The sequence below is a fragment of the Drosophila elegans genome, unplaced genomic scaffold (genome assembly GCF_018152505.1).
Source record: "Drosophila elegans isolate 14027-0461.03 unplaced genomic scaffold, ASM1815250v1 contig_149, whole genome shotgun sequence".
Taxonomy (NCBI): domain Eukaryota; kingdom Metazoa; phylum Arthropoda; class Insecta; order Diptera; family Drosophilidae; genus Drosophila; species Drosophila elegans.
The window spans coordinates 11,671,143-11,688,918 of record NW_024545513.1 but is presented as its reverse complement, the minus strand read 5'-3'; the positions used below and the strand labels follow the sequence as shown (position 1 = coordinate 11,688,918).

At 38.1% G+C, this 17,776-nt stretch overlaps 1 protein-coding gene across 2 annotated transcripts in view; it reads right to left on the bottom strand.

The window, feature by feature from the left end:
- The window catches only part of LOC108137200 (ras-related protein Rap-2b), a 46,846-nt gene extending 32,081 nt beyond the window's left edge, over window positions 1–14,765 (bottom strand). Inside the window, exon 1 of one of the 2 annotated variants that reach the window (XM_041710842.1) lies at window positions 14,680–14,765. The gene's annotated coding sequence lies outside the window, so the exon portion shown is untranslated. Of the gene's footprint in view, window positions 1–1,308; window positions 1,587–14,679 lie in introns of those variants that run through there. The other variant, XM_017258789.2, reaches the window with a different exon arrangement.
- Window positions 14,766–17,776: the final 3,011 nt, after the last annotated feature.

Below are 17,776 nucleotides of genomic sequence, written 5' to 3'. Positions count from 1 at the left end.
TATCCGTAAAGTGGAGTTACCAATCCAGCGGGGAGTTAATCTGCATCGCAGTCATAGCAATGAGTGAGCGATTACACACGAGACAGATAAGAGATCTCTTTCTGCTGATTGGAATTCCAATGTGTCTAAGACAAGAGACCATTAAATTGGATCAACAGAGGTCGTAAAGCTGGCCATTAACCAATCCAAAATTTGCTCTTTGGTGTCGCCGGCGAGGGGATTCCCAAAAAAAAGCAGTCGCCAGCAGCAAAAAAAAATATTTATATTAGAGAGAAGGAGCCCTGACATTGATGAGTAATAAGTGCAATAATCGGCAGTGTGTGGCCATGACAATGGTTACACTAGCTGACAACAGAGCCGTTTATCTGTGCGTAGAATAAACATTTTATCGCATTATCGATTGCGATTACTCAGTTAATGAATTAAACATACACACACACACACAAACACACATTGAGCATATATATTAAACTCCTTCGGTTCAGTTTGGTCAAAAAAGAATCCCATTCAAGCAAAAAGCTGCGACAAGTGCGATAAGAAGTTAGCCAATAATGGCATAATAATAAATCATCACTGGGGCACACAAAAAAAAAAAAAAAAATAAAATACAGCAAGTAAAACTGAGCTAAAAGTTTGCACATAAAATGCCTCACGTCCAACGCGTCGTATGCGCAATGTCATCCAGCTAGTATAATTTACGATATCGAAATATCAGAGCGGGGATTCATGGCAAAAAAAAAAACAAAAAACTTCATTGAATTAATTATGACAAGCGATGAGTTTATTTATGATCAATGTAGATTACAAATGAATTATCGTTTGCCGAATTGGATCGATGATAATGTTGCGGTAGCCAGCTAATATTGGTGGAAAATATTTTTAGCATTTGCATAAAGCTTAATATTAAAAACAATTTCCTGCCTTATTAATTGCTTGTTCTTAAAACCTGTACTCATTTAAATATATTTTTAAAATAAATGTTAATAATAAATATTTTACAATACAAAGGTACAACCTTAGCAAAATATATTCCAAATATTGGTCAGCAAAAAAATAATAAATTGTTGGCAAAAGAATCAGACAATGTTAAAAAGGTTGTAATTGATTTTACAAAGGCAATTCCTTATATTAACTAAATATATAATTTAACTTTAATTAAAAATTCCGTGCAAAACTGTCATGAAAGTATAAAATATATTCCATTTATTTAGAAGAAAATTAACTCAAATATAAACTTTTAAAATCATAAATTTTACTAATGTTCTTCGAGTTAATCGAAATTATCACCGAATCTTGTATTTTTGGTACCTGTTCTTCGAAAGGTTTTTTCAAATCAATTTTCAACTTCTTAATTTCTTTGGTAAATCAACTCTTTCAATCAACACTCAGGACACAGAAGCACATGTTAAAAAAAAATAAGATTGTTCACTGTGGGCGAGAAGAACTCGAATCCTCCGCTCGGTTTTTGGCTAGGATGCGGATGCTCTTTTGTTTCTGGCAAAAGTGGACTATTTTGGCTGTGTTGGCTGTTGTTGAGATGGAAAGATTTTGGGGCAGCAGCGATGGAACAACACGCTGCGTCGAGTTCCCGGGAAAAACTGGCAGCGAACCGAGCGTTACACTTGATGCATGCCCGAAATCGAAATCGCACAGCCGAGGAACGACCATAACGAGCCTCGATCCGAACCTGAATCCGGCCAGCCGAAGTGTGCCAAGGTGAGAGAGGTTTTTGGTTGTTGGATGGGTGGTGGGTTGGAAAGTGGGAAAAGAGGTTTTGGGTGGAAAAGCGCCACAAGTGCATGCCGAAAAACGAAGGAAAGCCAGCGACAGCAGAAGTGAGTTTCCATCTCGGCAAAGGAGGAGTCTCGCCTCCTTCAAATGCGAAATACGAAAAGCGGGAAAATCGAATGGCAAAGGAGAGAGCGGGGGAAAAGCGGGTCGAAGAAGCTTTAGCTGAATGCAAAGCTTTTCCCTCCGGAGCTTTCCCGCTGAGCAGATGCAACAGCTACGGAATACAGATGGCATAAGATACATTCAAATGCTGCGGAAAGGTTAACTGCAAACGGTATGACAGATGTAGATGCGAAGATGGAGCCAAATAAATGGCATACATTATTTAGGACAAAAGATTGATTGCAAGCAAAATGATTGCTACAAATGTGGAATGGAAGGAAAAACAGCAGAAAAGATTGATATCAATAAAAGAAACTAACCCGAAATTATGAGATTAAAGGAACGACCTTACCTATAAGGCAGAAATAATAGCACTTTGCATACCATTGGTTAGATTTGAGCATGACTTTAAAGGCTTTACGATTAAATGTAAGACTCTCTAAGCCTTGATCTTTATTTACACACATATTTAAATTTAAATGATTAATTTTTGAGAAAGTTAAGCTCATACAAAGCACATTTTTGGGTCACTTGTAAGTGGATCAGTTGTTAGTTTTGGGTTGAGCTACCTTTAGTTTGAAATTACCTATTTTTAAAAACAATAATTAAATAGAAAACAAGTCATGTATTTTTGTCGTCTTTAACAAATGTAAGCGGGAATATTAACAACGTGAAGAAAGAATACCATGAACAGTACCACAAACTACGTAAATTGGTTACTCCACAATTAAGTTTAAATACAAAGTGAGTTGATGACACAAAGTCGGGGAAAATAAGCCTCCCCTCGAAACATTAAGTGCGTGTGGGTGGGTAACTCCCTGTGGCCTTTGGGTGGTGGCCACACACCTGAAAGGATCTCCACTTCGTAATCCCAGACCACGACATAACAGCCTAGAGGCTCTTCGAGGTCCGCAATGCCAGCGTCATAAATCTGTTTAAATTAGCTGTTAAACAGGTCGTATACGCGATGTGGTTGCACCAGCCACCTTCAGTTGCACTCGTCTGCCAAGTTGGCACACAGAAAGTAAAATAAAATAATAAGGGACATTAGTTTTTATATAAATTTTTCATTTCAAATATATAACGATTTATTATTTTTCATGATTATTTAAAAATTTATTCTTAGTATTTTTCTGTTTTATTTTTTTAATTAATAAATGTTATAGGATGTATACAAATTTATTTCGGTGCAGTTTGCTGACACAGTCTCATGTTGGCGGGATAATAATACCCCATCTTTGCTATTGACATTGTCGTAAGAGGCTTATTCCGGTTCCCAGTTTTCCCACAATTCCTCCGTATACCCCGATGCCCCTTGTGTTTTCCGAGTCCTCTGAGTTCTCTGATTCCTCCGATTTCCCATTCCGGACCAGTCAGCAATAACCGGCGAGATAATTGCCACCTACCAAGGACTCGGCATCTCGGGCAATAATCAAGCAGTTATAAATCCCATGAAAGCCGTTCGATGGCAAGTGGCAGGAAAACATTCAAATTAAGACCGAAACAAAAATGTTCTACCCACAAAGTTGCAGTTTGTGCTGTGGCTAGCGAAAGTTTACCATTTCCCACATCATCTTACGCCCATTTTCCTGAATACCCAGGCCTCACCCCGGAAAACTTTTTAATTTCCATTCGTAATTGTGAGACAGACCATGAAAACGACAATTGAATGTAGCCGCAGCAAAGAGATCGGCAAAGTTCCTCCTGGGCCACTACAAAGTTGCGGCTGCAGTGGTAAATTGGGTGAAAACAGTGGGTGGATAAATGGATAAACAGTGGACATTGCACAACTGAAAAGTGTTTTTTTTAGTAGTATTCAATTGTTTAGGCACAAGCAGCGAATACAAGTAAATTTTAATTTATTGTTAAGTGTTAGCAAAAAGATTAACCAACTTGGAGAAAGGCATAGAATTAAAAATTGATAACTACTTCTCAAGGTACACAGTTTCGATCATGAGCATCTAGCGCCAAACTTGGCATTACTTATGGTAAAATTATGTTACGTGAGATATATTTCACATTTGCACAAGTTTTCGCTTTCCGTTTTGTCAGTACAAGTCTTATTCTACACCATTCATTTCGTATTATAGCTATCTTCGAAGGTTTCTGAACTCAACCTTCCGTTGACACGCTGAAGTAAGGACTTTTCCTCGAGAAAATTTCAATTAAAAATAATCAACATCGGTTGTTCCCGGAAAAATCAGTTTCATTTTTTAAATCTCAATCAGAATTTTAGCAGGCTGCTGTGTTGGTAAATAAAAATACGCTATTATTTCCAGCTATAAACAATGTAGTTTTTCTCCATCTCTCAGCACCTCTTCCATGGGCAACAATCACATCTGTTAACATGCAAATCAATGTTGGCTGCAACATCTGTCGATGTTTCTGTTACTGTTGCCCGTCCTTTGGAATACTTGGTAAGCGGCTTGTATGTGCATGGCATGCAACATTTCCGCTTGGGCGCTTCCAAGTAGAGCCGCCCAAACACACACACACACAAAAAACCAAAGCATCCAACCACCCAATCAACCAACCACCCACTAGCGCCACCGAATGGGTGGTGCCACTCCCCCTTTTGGATAGAACACATTTTTGCCTTAATCCACCCCCGCATCCCGAATAACTGACAGCGCTTAAACAGTTGCAAGGACGTACGAAAATGTCAGTGGCATTTGGCTCGATTCCACGAAAGATAATTAGTTCTAGAGCAAAAAACTAATAGAAGTTTTCATACAAATCGGTTTATACCGTACTATTTCACACATAAATCTTACTGATTCCGCTTGCTAAACATAAATCACTTCTTATTATCAGTTATAAAATTTGAATACAAACACCAGAGATTTATGGGACTCACTCTCAAAACTTGGCCGGAAGTAATAAATTTAAATCGTCAAGTTAACAATTTTCTTATGAAATAGTATTTAATCATTATTGTGTTTTTTTTTATAAATAATGTATTTTTTGCCGCTTTTGGTCGCCTGGCTGATTTTCCATCTGCGACTGGCAAAAGTGTTCCCCTCCCACCTGCTCACATTCCGCATTTGCCGCTTTTTTCCCGCATTTTCCCCGTTTCCCTCGTATTTTCCACTTTTCCCGTCTTTCCCTGTATGTCAGTGTGTCTGTGTGTGTGCAGCATGTAAATGAAGTCTCGCTGCCTGTCTATCCGTCTATACACGCATATCAGCGCACTGGAAACACGTACAAATACACTGAAAAAAAAACAAACAGCTCGACATTAAATATTTTATATTGTTTTCATTTTTAATGAGTTAATAATACCTATATTGATGTTTATATGCATTCACACTTATCTTAAACGATTTTTCTTAACTGAAAACGATTTTAAAAAGACTGAAAAGAGTTTTAAAAGTGTATAATTTTACAGCTCAAACTTTTATTATTTGAAGTCTCTAAAAGTCAAACTAATATAAGTAGCATTAGAATGCATAAAATAGGTAATGTGAGTAACGTTTTTGGGTGTTAAAAACTAATAGAAAATGTGGAAGTCCTTAAGATCTCCCACCATACAAATTTCTGTATACGACACTGGTCTATATCCATTTAATAAATTAAATACCCCTTAATTTCAACTTATTTTGGTGGTTTGAGTTCCACAAGCCTTTTGTTTTCACATTGTATCAGATGAATAAATATTATTTTGACCTGAATTTCTTGCAGTGCACACGTTCAGTTTGAGCCGGAGTCGTTGCCTGATGTATATTAATGCCGTGCGGGTGCCACATGCCAGATGGAAACAGTTCAATCATAATAAACTCCCAGTCAATTTTTAATGATACAAAAAGACAAATGTGCGCGCCCTCTTTTGACCCCTCGTCACCGTTTGCGGGTCAAAGGCCGCGTAAAGCGATATAAATTGTTGCATATGTTTGGGCGCTGACTGAGTCGCCTCGTTTGTTTACATTTTGTTCTCTGTTCTGCGGCAAGTGTGAAACTGCTTTCTCTGCTCGTTATAAACCCATCAGAAATTTGTTCTGCTTGCTTAATTTTATTTTCGTAAATTGAAATCGTTTGTCATAAATCTCAATATTATTGAGAAGATATATGAGTTTTCAGTTACGTACAATTTCTTCTCCTTCAACAGATACAATTTGTATCCTGAAATATAAGTTGTTTAGATAGGATTTTAAGGTAGAAATTTTTTATTTTGTTGATGCTATGAATGAACGAGAAATAAATAATTGAATGCAGATTATAGAACTCTAAGCCACAAATTTCAAGAGGCATTGAACTGGTTAGTTTTTGTTATCCTTTTTTGCCAGTCATCGAAACTTGAAAGAACCTATCATTTAAGACAGATAAAAGGAAAATGGTATCTCTTAACTGACATTTCATATACTTTTATGGCACTCAAACGATTCAATTAAGCCAGGCCTGCTGTTTATTTCAATTGGATCAATTTGATAAGGCCACGACTGACTGATGATTGATCTGGTTGTGATTTAAATGGTCTTGACTGAGCGTTGAATTATTAATGACGTCGTCGGATTACGTTGGTATACCCAATATCCCGACTTTTCAGCCAAAACAGCTGGCCGTTTTAAGGTCTCGACTCGGCTGTATTTTGTTTGCCTTACAATAATTTTATGTGGCGCACATAAAAATTTTCGTTTCAGCTCGTTAGCCATGGCGTATACGCAACGCGAGGTGAGCTGAATGAAAAAAAAAATGTGTATATGTATATAAATAAAAGCGTACATAAAACTTTACGCCCAATTGATTTCGATTTCGTTTTAATGAATTTTGCGGGCTCTGCGAAATTTTGGGGCCAAAGCCAGGTGAAGAAATACCCTTCTCATCACCTTCCCTTAAAAAAAAAAAAGAACGAGACCCCCTATTTCCTCCATTTCTCCGCATGAACCACTACCTTTTCCACTGTCTCTATCTGTCGGCATGCAGTACATATAGTTTGCTTTCAGGTGTTTATTTATGCCACTGCCTTGGCACAAAGGTTTAATTAAAATTTCAATTATTAGCTGGCAAACAGAATGGCGAAGGGGAGACCAACAGATGCTACATTATCTGGCGCGAAAGATGTTTGCAATACTCTTACAAAGACAATAATACAACACTTAAAGAATTCTATATAATTATAAATTAGGTCACTTAAATGGCATGTCTTGGAAGTTTATATTTTTATCCCGACTAACATTTTATTAAATAAATATAAAGGTACAATCCTCAGAAATATAGACTTGTATTATACATTTTTTGTACATATTTTCATCAAAAAGCATATAACGAAAAACTTATTGATTGTGCTTTACTTGCAACATGTAGTTGTCACTTTAATCCGATGGCTTCAGAAAAGGATATTCAGATCACGCTTTAAATATAGATTTGCTATTTGGTTCGATTACAAATTGGATTCGGTGGGGGCATCGATGCCGCAGAATTGCGGTTGTGAAAATGCGTATATAACTCGGCAGGGTGGGTAAACAATAAAATTAGACAATGACCAGAAACGGGGGACGGGGGAAGGGGAAAGTTGGCTAAATAATGAGTTGAAATTTCAGACCAATAATTAAAAGCCTAAAGTTTTTCAGTTTCAAGTGGCTCGTGCCTGTAATGAGGATCAAGTGGGTTGCTGAAGTGAAAAGGGGAAAGTGGGGAAACTGTGGTGGAGAATGCCCTTTAATTTTGACTGTGTTTCTGTGTTTTCTTGGTCGTATTCGTCCAACATATTTAGTTACTGTTAACCGCATTTCATGTAAAAACCAATCATATAATGAAAATAAAGCAAGCGGGGAATATATATATATATATATATATGTATGTGTATTTATCTGGCATTCTCGTGCCTGGTATGCATACGTATGCAGGCAGCGCGAAAATGTGAAAATGTGCCACAAGCTGTCAGCAGGGTGCCATTCCCTTCCCAGTCACGCCCCCTGCCGCTAGCCGCCTACTTTTGTCTCCCAATGTTTCTCTATCGCGGTAAGCTTTAGGTGGATACAGGTGAGGTTCAAAAAATATAGACTGGCTAACAAAATTAGCCAAGAATTTATTTCTATTGTAAATAAATAGTTACCAGTGTTGGATATGTTTGTTATTAAGATTATTTCACTTTGGTTGTCTACAAGTTGTTAGGTTTTCTTCATATATAATACACAACATTTTAGCAATAAAATGTATTGCCTCAAAATAAACCATTTAGGTTATCAATAAAAATTTAATGGTTACATAAATAATTCACCTTGAAGGTGTCTAAAACAAAACTTTGTCAGAAACAGAAACAGCTTTGAATTAAAAGGAATAAATATTTGTAATATTTTGTACTTGTATAAAAGCTAGAAATACAAATGCAAATCAAATTTTATTTCTTAAATTTGAAGCAAACAAGATGTCATAAAATAAACGCGTTTTCATGAAAGTAAGGATTAAGTATTTAATTAGAAATATCATGAGTACTTATTGAAGCAGGTTGCACTTCAACGAAACCAATTCTTTATGCCAACTGGCTGTTTTTTACTTTGGGTAAGAATACAAAATTTGAAATATTATTCAACTGTATTCCTTTTTTTTAATCTTTTTTTATTGACCGCAACTGTGAATGCGTTTGACAAAAGCTGTTGGCCAAATGGCAAAATAAAACCTTCGGCAATGCCCGCATCTGTTTGCGGTTTGTCAGTCCGTCCATCCATATGTCCATCTGTGTCGCCACATCTCCCCGTGCAACTCAATGCCGTTCCCGCCCCAGAGCCCACGGATGGGGGCGTGGCAAGTTCAAGGTGTATATAGCCACATAGACCGATAAGCACTGGGGCTTTCAAGCACCAAGTACCAAGCGCCAAGCACTCACTCTTTGGAAAGTGAAATGAAAGCAGTATGCAGCGCAATTTGTTTATCTATTTCTCGGTACCGAAGCAAATTCCAAATTGTTGCGTTGTTGCCCAGCAGCAACACTGTATATCCAACTCTTGTAATTACATTTTAATTTGCAACAAATTCAATTTCAGTTGCAAACATTTAATGTAGTTTATGCAATTGCAGTGCGTTCGTTTTAGGGAAAGGGGGAAAAAGGTAAATGTTTGTTATAAAGTTATGTAATGTTATTATAGTTTTTTAAGCTTGGGGACCATGATAAACCCTTAAATTGTCATGAATACTTTTTGAATAAAAGAGGCGATTTTCTCCAACCTCAAGTGACATATGCTGATTTTCCGACTATGATTGGACAGTTTGGTTTTCCATTTCGGTGGAAAATGCTGTTGATTTATGGTTTTATGATTTATGAGTTCGACATGCAAAGGAGTTGGCCAAATTGCACTGACCGGCCAGGGGTCACAGGGGGGTGGGTGGGTTTAGAGACCCCCATGACCTCTTAAGGCAAGGGGTTAATGGAAAAGGGGCAGTGCAACGGACTAGTCACAACATTGCGCACATCAATAACAATAAGGTCAAAGCCTACGTGCATGGAGCAGTCGGGTAAATCTAATTTGAAAGCAATTCGATTCGAGTCAACTCATCTAGTCTCCTCATCCCCTCCCCCCTCATATATGTATGTATGCCCACTGTCCCTATCTACGCCATGCAGCTATACCAGATCCTAATGTCCCTATCTACGCCGCACAGCACAGCACAGCACAGAACAGCACAGCATTTCATCACTCTCATCTGCTGTCTGTTCTTGGCCCTGGCTTATTATTGATGGTAATGAAAATTTGATGATGGCCAGCAGACTTTGTTGGGCGACTCGACTCTACTCTACTCTACTCGAGTCGACTCGTCTTGTCTCGACTTCGTCTTCTTCTGCTTTCCTGGGCATGCTAATGATAATGACAATGACGATGATTGATTGATGTGTTCTTTTTGGTGTTTGGTTTTTGGTGTCTGGTGCTCGGTGGTTGGCTTGCTGTTTTTCCAGCTATTTTCCCTTTTGCCTCGCAAGTCAGTTAATTAGTACGAACTGACTTGGCACCGCTGAAAATTCAAATGAAGCGTCAAATGGTTTTTCCTTCAAAAGTCATCTTTCCCCTAAAAGCTCCCTTGGGGTTGAGTTTGTTTGGGGTTTGCACTTCTGTCAACAGCTCCCCAGTTGCCTTTTTAAGGCTGTCGGTCGGCTTAGAGTGGCCGCCGCCCCTTATGCATGTATTTATGAGCAAATTCTTAATAACTCTTTCAACTTTTTGGAAAGCGAAAGGGTTCCTTCCACCTACACACACACACACGCGCACATTACCCAAAGCATCTCGAGTTCAAGTCAGAAATGTGGCAACAGGCTTGAACAATTTTATTTGATTGTTTCGCAAATTAAGTTTCCCAAAAACACGACCTTCTTCGGGTGCCTGAGTGAGTTTAAGTCGAAGGTTGCCAAGGTTGCCCTGGTTTTCAAGGGCTGTTCACTTGGTCAAACAAAATTCTTTTTTTTTAGGTGAGAAAGCAACAAGTTATGATTGCTTTATGATTGCTAAAAATAAAAAGAATTACAAATATAAGTCCAAGTAGGACTTACATAGTTTGTTTTTTGCCATTTTAACTAACCCTGCATACTTTCTCTCCACTGGGTTTTCAACTGTGAAATTTTGGACTTATGTCATAGGGGTAAGTAGAAGTGTCATGTAGCTCCATAGTTGTACAAGAAGACCTTTTGCTTTCCGGCTCACAAAGTAGCTTTGTGATGGCCGCATATTAATTGAAATTTTCGTGATGCCGCAAGACAAACAATGTATCTACGTCTGTTGCTGTGTGTTCACTTGGGGCTTTCTGCATTGGCTGCAACTTGTTGTGCCGTTGTGTTTGACTAGCGGCTTTTGGCCAACACAGTGTCGCTAAATGTCAGCTATTGTGGTTGCCCATGTTGATATTGTTAGCTACTCGCTGTTTTAGAGCCTGCCTTCAAAATCGATACTTGATTTGACTACGCAGTGTTCTATCAATGGGAAATAGCTTTAGGTTTCAACAGAAATGTGTATAATTGTTATGCAAATGCAATCTTCTGTCTAAGCTCGAACAGTTTGGGCAATTAGTTTGGATATTTATAGCCGCATGTGATTATTATTTCCTTACAGTTTAATGATATAATTTGATTTTAAAACACAGTATGTATATGTTTTGGCACCTTAGTTAATATAACTGAACTCTTTATTTGAATACTTCTGGGTATTGTAAGGGGATATTGAGTTTTTAAATGTCTAAACTAATGCTTTGGAGATGCACATACATTTTCGAATTGTTCCGTTTGGCCCTTGATGACTGCGATTGCCATTTAAATGGAATTTTCTGGTCGAAACGCAATTGCAATTGCGCAATAATTTCATTTATTTGCGACTTGGCCTTGTGGTCGAATATTCAACAGACATGTGGAGAAGATGAGGTGGTTTTTCTTAAAGTGGGTCATATGGTGCTGGTGCCGTGATTAAATGCCAATGGCCAATCAACGCATGCCAGCAGATTTTGGCCATTTTCCATTTTCCATTTCCACATTCCCTGTGGCACCACGCATTCCCATGCATTCATAGCCGCAGGATATGGCAGGATATAGGCGGCGAAAATGGGGTGGGTGGACATGCCAGTGTGTCACCCAAAAAGGAAGCAAATCAGGAAGGAAACTTCGGAAATTCCTTGACAGCTGACTTTGGCATTTCTCTCACAAAAAAATAAATAGAAAACCAGGTGCACAGCAAATTTTGATAGTTGTCCAAAAGTTCTCCCAAACTTTTAATGCATTTCAAAAATTGGTAAAGAAATGTATCTATTTTACACAGACACTTTTTGTGTTTTTAGAAGGATATAACAGGATATATAATGATTTTTTAGAAAGCAATGAAAAAAAAATAATTTGTTTTTTAATTACCACGTCCTTAATTTAATAACTGTTAGAGTAAGCTATACATTTCTGTATTTGAAATATTTTATGATTACTGGTATATAGAAGTATCATTTGAAAACATTAATTTTATATATGCAAATCAAAGAAAGTAATTAGTGTTTATTTGCTTTTTACCATTTCATTTCTTCCATTTATATTCACTGATTTTATATCTTCTTAAATCATGATTTGCAGTTCCATGTTCGGTTCGGGTTTTCTCCAATTTAATGTGCCTCGGTTATTGTTCTGTTTTCTGGCCACACTTTGGTGAGTAAGCAAATTGTTTAAGATTGACAGGCTGACCCACCCACGACCACGCCCCCAATTCCATTGCTATTCCAACCACCGCCCCTAAGTGATTCCGAGTGGAAAAAGCATCAGTGAAAGTGGCAGTGAAAGTGAAGTTAGACCGGGCTTTCGGTTGCGATGCGATTTGAATGCCAAGTTTAATGAGAGCCAATCCTCGAATGCCGAATGCCGGACATCGAGTGTCCGGAATGGTTTTGCAAGAAAAAAAAAATAAATAAAAAGGAAGGCGGCGAGTGCTCAATAAGTTGCCATGATTCAGCTGTGGCCACAGCCTGCCAATGCCCACGAATGCCCCGGCCAACAGCTCATCTTCTTAACGCCCCAGTCCCAGTTCCAGTCCCAAACAGCAAACCCCAGATATACAGATATATAACCCAGCAGAAAAGTCCCAACACAAACAGAACGTGAAGAATAAGTGAGAAAAAAGGAAGTGCGGCCGGCCCTTTTGTTTATGCCTGCAGATAAACGCAAACTTATTAGAATTGGGAAATACAACATCACCTTTACTGTAACTATAAAATGAAAAATTATTAAAAATAAAAATACTCCTGAGTCAGACTTAAATCCATAATTTCATTTGAAGCTTAAGAACTCGCGGGAATGAATAGTAAGTAAAATTGTTTTTCGTTTTAAGCTTTATATCTATTGCAGCACATATTGAGCTGAAGAATTCACGTTTAATATTTTTGAATGTAAAAAAGAATCCTAAAATTTTAAAAGACCCACTCGCTTTTGGAACGGGAGAATATGAAAATTTGTTTTCTAATGACGAGAATATATATTATATGTCCGCATAAACCTGAGTTTATCTTTGGCTGGCGTCTGCATTTGCGCCTTGGTCTCTGGTCAGGCCCAAACAATTTGTCGTTGTCCCACGGACTTGGCAGTGGATCCTGTTGCTTTTGCTGTCCTGTCAGCTGCTTTTTCTTTGCCCTCGGATTGTCCAAACGGGAGCAATCGATTTTCCCGGGGCTTAAGTCGAGTAAAACTCAACCTTAAAAATGCGCTTAAGTTTTATTGTATTCCAATCTCATTAACTTCTTTTATTATTATTTGTGTTTTGCTTTCCTCTTCCTCTTGTTGTTTCTGCCTCTCTTTCAGTGTTTTTTTTCTTTTTTTTAGCCCAATTTAGGCATCCTCAACTTTGTTGCCTCGCCTGCGATTGACGTATGTAAGCCACATTTTATATATATTTGCTTATACATATGTGTGTGTGTGCATACAAAGTCGCATAAAATAAAGCAATATCCTTCACTTATTTGACATTTCGGGCCTACATTAATGAGCCCAAAACTTTAGCCTGGGATAAGGATAAGACCAATCGGTGGCATAGGCGGTGGATTATATAAATGAGAGGGGGGTTTGCTTAATACATTTTGTTTTAGATACTAACAATGTATGTAAAATACCCTAAATGACTTTTCTTTGGAAAAAATATAAATTTGTTTTTATTTTCAAAAATCGTTAAATGAACTAACTAACCCTCTAAACTTGAATTTATTGAGACGTTGGGAATGTTTCTAAGGTAGTGAGTGTATTATGATTAATGAGTATTTTTGGCCATGACCAGACAAAAGGAACGGAATTTAATGAGATTGTCATGAGTTTTGAGCCGAGCGCAAAGGTCAGAAGGAGGCTTTTAAAGTTAAATATATGTGCCCAGGATAATGCCATCTCAGTATCATTCAATATAGATATATAATTTGCCTTCCTTTCGTTCTGGTCCTGCTCAAAGTCCCTGACATCATTAATGTCACTGCCTTAATGCCCTCCCATCCCCCCATCCAGATTGGAAAAAGCGGGAGGTCAGAGGGGCTCACATATTGTCAGTTGTGTCAGCCAACTGTTGACACTCCACCCAAACCACCCAACACCGGGTGATTCTCCTGTTTGCCTTTTGTTGCATTTTGCATGTTGTACTTCGATTTGCATAATCTTAATCTTTTGCACTCGCCAGGGATTTGCAGAAAGGAGAAGGCTACATGGAAATCATAGAGACAGAGAGACAGAAGACCAGAAATCCGAAATCAGGAATCAGAAATCCGAAATCAGAAACCAGAGGCAGAACAAAGGGCAAGTGGCTGCGATAGCATCATCTGGGCTAAGCCCATTTCATACATTGTCCGGGTTGGATTTTCACAGTGGCTGTCAGTTGGTTAACAGATGGCCTGGCCAACTTTCGTGTCGTCTCTCATTTGCATCTGGTTGCAGCCAATTGTTTCCGGCCAACAATTTGCACCAAATGAAGTACCGAATTCCGTGCAACAAAATCTCACACGGAACATCGCAATGTGTGCGCTTTGAGAGCTCAAATGGGATGCAGGAATTTAGGTATAGCTTAAAAATTCCCCAACATTTTTTGACTCGATTGCTGACTTGTTAAAATCTGATATTAACTATTAAATATTTCAAAAAGTTTGTGGTTTCATTTTTAATTATCTGAATGGAAATTATAGAATTTACTTTCGGGCTTTTCTATATAAAATAATAATTTTGAACTTATGTAATTCAAATCTGAAAATTGTAAAAACTTTTTAAGAAATGTGACTCAAATCTGCACTTCTGAAAGCTATTCTTAACTAAAAGTTTTGTTGCTAACCAATACTGGGGTATATTTAAGCAATTTTAATGTGTAAACTTCTTACCAAATATCGGAAAAACATGTGTCAGAGTGATTAAAGCCAAATAATCTTGCATTGTCGAGTTCCGTTTGTAAACGGAGTGGCTTTTAGTCTCAGGCCAAGTTAATGTGAAGGGGCCATCAAAGGCAGACTCCTGATGGCTGCTCATTCCAATTGGATGATGATGAGGTTTGTCTAGGAATGTGTGTGGGTCGTGGGCCCCTTCGGGCTTTGCGAAATATCGGTTTTGTAGCGATTGGAATCCCTTTAATTAATGTGGGCGGGCTATGGTTGGATATGAAAGGGAACCATTATAAGGAGCAGGATTAGTTGCAATCCAGAGACCAGACAATGCCGCCCACGCTTGTTCAACATTTAGACACGGCGGCGGCCTCATTGTTTTCCGTTTGCCGTTTTCCCTGTCCTTTTTCCCTCCCGGATTTTCTAGCACCCGGCCCCGGGCTGGGAATTCTCTTGGGTGCATTCGGAAATTTACTGAGCCATGCGCTTTGTTGGTTTTCAATCAAGAGTTTGTTTATCAATGTTTTGCTGGCAACAAAAGCTAATGGCTAATAACAAGCTGGCAGCAATAATCCCCGATCCCCCTGGAAATATGCTGCAATCATCGTGCATCGCAGGCAATGAACTTCATTGGAACCTCGGAGTCCCAATGCCAAGTCGATCCGAAAGCGAGGCGCCGTTCTGCGTTGAGTTTTACAGGGAGAAAAATTAGATGATACAGTGCAATTGTAAATTTGTTGTTTTTACTTACATTTTTGGGGCCAAATATGTGGAAAACGTCAAGATAAGAAATAGCAATAGTCAACAAATAACTTGAATGAAATTCAAATGAAAATATCTAATTGACTCACCAATGTCATCGTGAAATCGAGCTGGTTTTTGTTCTGTGTGGCCACACCAATCAATTTTCAAGATGTGTTTTTCTATTTTGTGGCACTTGGCACTGACCCAATCCTGCAGAATCTGGAGCACAACTTTGTTGAAAGTTTTATGCAGCTCGTGGGAAAGTTGGCAGTTGAATCCAGGGCGGCAGGGAGATTGCTGCTCCAAACTCACGCTAATTACTCAACTAAAGGGGCAACTTGGTGATGGCGTGAATAGTTGCCGTTCCAAATTGCATCTGTGATACAAGATACAAATGGTGACTGAGGTTGGTAAATTCTTAAGGTCAAACATTTTGTAACTAGCATCGTTGGGTAATTAAAAGCAATGGCTGATTAATTTGAGGGAAATATAAATATAAATTTTACAGCGCCCAATTGAGGGACTTACCTTACAGCATTTCCATGGCATTTCCATTTCGGGTATCTGAAAGTAAGCAATTAAAAATTGGTTATTGTTTAACATAAGGCACTTGAAAATATTTACAATTTAATTGGGTTAAACTAGCTCTCAAAATGAATTATAACATTGTAAATAATAAAGTGTTTCCTAAAATTGATTTAAAATCCCACAGTGATTTTAAAGTTACATTTAAATCATTTATCAAATATAAAACAAAATTTTAATAACTACTTTATCTTTAATAACTTTTTCTCTCATTTTTCATGCACACAAATGAACTTTTTTCTTGTTATTTTAAAGTTCTTGCTAAATCCCACATACGGTATTTCTGTAAACACTTTGAATCTTCTAGCTAATCTATGATGATTAATTCGCTACATTTTTTGTCTACCCACTTTTTACTCTACAAATACGTGATTTTGGATAGTATATTTTACATTAAAATTCAAGGCAAAGAGCAAATTGTTGTATGACTTCTTGAGTCCCTCGGGAAAAATTCCGATTTAATCGCACCTGAGCGACATTTGCTGTTTGGAAACTTATCCAGCAAAGATTTGTGCGGTAATCATTTATCCGTATCTATGAACATCTCCTATTCTCAAGTTCGACGTGCGCCGGCCATAAAAACCCCGGCAAATTACCATAAAGCAAAGTTGGAAAAAAGTTGAGACAAGAATGCGGGGCATGCATTGGCCATCGTCTGATCTGAGGCTATATACGAATATATGTGTACTATATAAAGATGGGTAGCGAGTGATGGCACGCAGCTTTGAAATCACAGTGCCATTTAATGACGGCACGCAACCACGTTCACATGCACTCAAAAAAAAGGCTTGTTGAAACAAACCCCTCTATTTTTCGAAAACTTGATTATAAACTGTGCAATTAAAAAATAACGTTGTGAATAGCAAATGTTTTTCTTCTAAATCTTTTATCTTTTACCAAAAAAAACTTTCTACTGAATGGAAAAATTTTACTTTTAATCCAATTGCCTTTTTTTTGAAGTGTAAATACTCCCACACGTACGCAAACAACAGCTGCGTTTAATGTCCTACAGTGTTTGAGTGTGTATGTGTGTGTATGTTAAGGGGATGTTTCATGGGAGGTATGATGAAAACTTTTTCGGTCTGCCAGCGAAACAATTCAATTAATTATTGTCAAATTAAATGTAAAATATCAAAAGTTGCGCGCACGATGTAGGGCAATAATTTGATTAAACGTATCGCCCACGATGGGCGTGGCGTGGCTAGGAGCCGAGCCGAACCGAGCCGTCCACCTGACAGAAGTGGGAGCAGCCAAGGAAGTCGTTGACATGTCGTCAATGTCACAAGTTGCCCAGAAAGCCGAGCACACGAGCTGTGGCAGCGCATTCATCATCGCTCACAAGTGCCACGCCCACACACAGCAGACGCTCGGAGGCGTTCATCATCAGCGGCAACAACAACAGCAATAACAACATCCCAGCATCAACGTCAACTCTTCTGTCAACGTGGCTGAGTCCTGTCAACAGTCTCCGCCAAAAGGCAACAGTCATCTGACAACAGGTGCGAATGCACAGAAAGAAAAATTAATCAAAAATCTAGTGTATACAAGTGTATTACAATAATAATATTTTTATTGATCCAATAATTATAAGCAGCGGTATTTAAAATTGGCCCCTCAAGGGGTAAAATTTTAACACCAAAATAAATTGAATTTATTGATTAATCTACTTTATATCTGTTTTTTTTGTTGTGTCGAATTCCTGCCTTTTTAGCAACAAAAAATTACCATGTTGCTGTGGCACTCAACGAATTTTGTGCCTTAAAGTTTGCTA